This window comes from Apium graveolens, chromosome 9 (genome assembly GCF_009905375.1).
Source record: "Apium graveolens cultivar Ventura chromosome 9, ASM990537v1, whole genome shotgun sequence".
NCBI classification, from domain to species: domain Eukaryota; kingdom Viridiplantae; phylum Streptophyta; class Magnoliopsida; order Apiales; family Apiaceae; genus Apium; species Apium graveolens.
Window position 1 is genome coordinate 131945073 of NC_133655.1, and position 4337 is coordinate 131949409.

The 4337-nt window shown below is 32.7% G+C and overlaps 1 long non-coding RNA gene across 1 annotated transcript; it reads left to right on the forward strand.

Moving 5' to 3' along the window:
* On the forward strand, positions 1-3453 carry LOC141683150 (uncharacterized). The gene is made up of 4 exons (XR_012560134.1): positions 1-124; positions 258-369; positions 474-579; positions 2978-3453. It is a non-coding gene; the product is annotated as an uncharacterized LOC141683150 (long non-coding RNA).
* Positions 3454-4337: the final 884 nt, after the last annotated feature.

Sequence of the window (4337 nt, forward strand, 5' to 3'; positions counted from 1 at the left end):
CCTATGTGAGAAAGAGTATTTTTGTGTGGCACGGTCGAAACCATTGGAACCATAATGAGAGATGCAGTGAATTAAGATAATAGAGATGATGGAGATAAAGCTTGAAATACATGAGATCGGCAAGGTAATTTCCAATACTATTTGAACTTGATTTGAAAAGTCAATTGTTGCAACTTAGAACATTTGATTATTTAACAGGAGATTCTATTTTTTGTGGAGATTCTATATGTTTTGTGATAGCTTTGTTCGAATTTTAGGTTTAGAGAGATAATAGAAATCTGCAGACTTATAGAAAGGCCCAGATTATCCATTTATTTGCTCGGGGGAACTTTAGTTGCTAACTTTCTTTCAGCTGCTCAGGCATCTCAGGTTTGTAAATATACATTTAAAATATGATCATAACAGATTTTGTGTTCTTTTATGCCACTTCTTTACAAGCGGAGGCTTCTTGCATCTATATCACTACTTGACAGGAAAACCAAGTTAAAGAACCTGGGTAGCTGGCTTGCGAAGATAATGATAGGCAGGAATCAAGTGTTGTGAGCTCGAGAGTTTGATCCCAAGTCTTTACTTATTGAGGTTTGGTTTATTGTCTGAACGATTCTCTTTGATTTTCTTCCTATCTTATAGGTTTACTTAAGAAAATGCACTTAATGTCTTTCTTCACTTACCTAAAAAAAAAGAAAAATATGAATTTAAACGTAGATTGATCTTCCTTGTTATTTTTGCAGCTTATGAGAAGGGTTTGATAATTGCATTAATTTCATTTACTTCAAAGCTATGTTTCCGGTTGATTGTGTGCATATTGTTTGATGTGGTTCGTAGCAGTCATACTAAATTTTTGTGTGTAGATGTTGGAACCTTGTCACAATAGTCTAGCGTATCAACCACCCAATCCTTGGACTATGGGTATCCTTGCATTACTAACTGAGATTTATGAAATGCCAAATTTAAAAATGAAACTTAAGTTTGACATTGAGGTACATATCTACTTGTCTAAGTCTATGTTTCGCATTTACAAACTGTGTATTATATAGTAAATGTCCATTATTGTATATATGTATTCTCTTGGCTTCTAGGTTCTATTTAAAAATCTTGTTGTGGATATGAAAGATGTCACTCCTAGTTCTCTTCTCAAGGACAGACCAAGGGAAACAGAAGGAAATCCATATTTTTCCAACAAAGACTTAAGCTAACCTTGTTAGTTAGCTGTTTTGACAAGATTGCTTGTTGAAACATTGTTGGAGTTCAAGATATATATATATATTGTTTCTTTTCTTGTCCATGTTGATATTGAATCCTTAACTGGAGAACATTGAATATGATAGCACACATGTCACCTATAACCTACATGTAGACTAATTATTTCAAATAGTTTGTTAGGAGTAGAAACTTTTAATAAGTCAGGTTTGCTAATGAAGAAGTCACCTTCTTACGTTCTTACGAGCAACATAGAGCTCTTTGTTTCCCTTTTATTTCTTCTTAATAAGTTTATGGTTACGTTGCTTCCAATTGACCGTTATACGCAGTGACATTCCTCTTGCTTCTTTTCACCTCTAGCCCATAAGATTTCCTATAAATTTCTCTCAATTCTGTTGCTGCAGGAGCTTTGCTTTCTTATTTTCTAATTACAACTAAAGTACAAAGAATTAGAAACTGGGTTTAAAGCATGGTTTGCTAAACAATCTTTGCCTGTTGAAGCTGCTTTTGTTACCTTCACAAGCATTGCTCAAGGAGCTGCTATTGGTGGCTTTATGGGAACTCTTACTAATGATTTTTTTTCTGCTTTTTCTACGCCCCCGCCTAACAATCACCACCCCATGCCTTCTTTTCACCAAGCCCAGGTTGTCTCCTCTTTTGTTTTTCTTGTTTTTTTGTGATTTATGTTTTGTTGGTTTATTACAGGGATAGTATTTTAATAGTTTCGTATTTCAGGTCATATAACTGCAATATAATTTTAAAGAAATGATATTTTCATTATTCGGTCATTTCGGGTTTATTGAGCTCTATTTGAATTGACCTCTTAATTTAAAAAAAAACTTGATCAGCATCAGTACATAATCTCGATACGTATTTTTACACATTGTCACTCCTAGAGTCACATGTTTGTACAAGTTAATAAGGTTGTAAGGTGCAAAATATCTTTCCTTTCAATTCTTTTGTCTTTATTATTTATTGATGTACTCGTTTGTGTATTTCTGGGGTGAGGGTGTAGATTACTCGAATGGGAACTGGGTGGACTATTATTAATTTCTAGGATACCCATATGATAAAATTTTTCTTTTAGTTTGACCAATAATAAACAAGATAGAAATGAATACTATAAGATTCCACTAGATTAATTTAGGGCTGCAAAATATGCATAATATTTGACATTCAACCAAACACAATTTAATTTTTTGAGACTATGGAATGCAACTTATTTTCATAATAGTGCATAATAGTGCTTCGAGAATCAGAGTCACAAAGTTGACAAGTACAAGTTGACAATTGTTCATGATTACATTCTAGTGAGAATTGTTTCAGCTGAATTACTAGTATGCTAAGTGCCAAATGCTGATTAAAAGCTACATGGTATATAATCGTGGTTACAAATTGCCAAAAATTTTAGCAGAGAACAAGTGATACTATTTGAATACATGTAGTACTGTTGGAGGATTATTGTATAATTTCTAGTGGCCTCTAGTCACTCTCTCTGTAAAGATACTAAAGAGACCTCTTAAGTAATATAGTAAATGAATCAATTATAGGTTTTGTACTGAGCAATAGTGTGCACTTCTTAGTTCACTGTTAAATTCAAATATCAGATGAAATTGCTCTAACTTAGGGTTTTGTATTTGTAGTTGTAACATTATAAATACATTTAGTATATTAGTATTGTAAAAATTGCATACATATCTGATTACTGGTTATATGGAGTTATAAACTAGATAACAACTTCATTGATTTTTACCTTTTACCTTAACTTTGATTTCAGATCTCATTCAGATGCTAAGCCGATTTCTCCACTTTCCCCTGTTCCTGCTTGGAAAGAGGATTTTTCTCGGATAAAGTTAACATCATTCGACAAATTGTTACAATAAACATGCAGTTAAATAAAAATTATGAAGATATTTAACCATTTTGTAATTGCAGAAAGGGATGATTAAAAGCTCTAGTGAAAGTCGTCCACCTCCTCCAAACACCAGATTTTCTTTCAATCGGATCTCAAAGAGGCCAACACAAAAGAAAGTGCAGATACCGTCGGATCCACCTGTGTATAAGCTATTAATCTTTCAAAAAAGATCGCAGGTGTTCTGAGTCAAAACACAAAACTCATGTTCCTTCACTTCTGTTTGGAGCTAAGTTGTTATGGCGCTTATTTACTTATTTTTTTTAGTGTGAATGCTGATTTTTTGGGGTATTCATTTGAGTAATAAAATTTTCAATGTAAGATGCAGTTTATTTTAGTGATGATAAAGGACCGGACTATGTATTTAAGCATGTATTCAAATCCTATTATTTCTTTGATTTACCTGAGTGCAAGTTCAGTATATTTGATATATGTTACTTATAAAAGCAATTGTACATCACTTTTAATGAAGAAAAAGTGATGTCAAACAGGTTAATGTACATCGCTTTTAGATAAAAAAACTGATGTCGAAGACTGACATGTTCAAGTCTAAATTGAACATAGACATCACTTTGTTTGGGATAAAACTGACGTCTATATGCCAATATAGACATCACTTTTAAAGAAGAAAAACTGATGTCAAAAAAGTTAATGTACATCGCTTTTAGATAAACAACTGATGTCAAAGACTGACATATTCAAGTCTAAATTTAACATAAACATCACTTTGTTTGGGATAAAATTGATGTCTATATGCCAATATAGACATCACCTTTCACTAAAGAAATCGATGTTTAAAATCTGATTGTACATCACCTAAATGAAAATATTCGATGTCTATGTGGAAAAAAATGTAGCTCATTGTATGTTCAATATATTTTAATAGGTGTAATTTATTTATTGAATTATTTATATCTAACATTTTTTGTAAAAAAACAATGCATGGACATCAGCTTTTTTGCCAGAAACGATGTCTAAGCAAGTAAATACATCGGGTTATGGCTGATGTCTAGAATAGACATCAGCGACATCAACATCGATTGCCAAAAAGCATAGACATCGGCCAAAAACCGATGTCTATTGACATTTTTCTTGTAGTGTGATCTCAAAGGTATTAGTTGCGATAGCTGGCCTGACAATGCTAGATTGAATGTCATTAATCTTTGGTTGAGAAAAATCCATCAAAGCTTTCGTATCTGTTGCTGGTTCTCCCATTGCAATAACA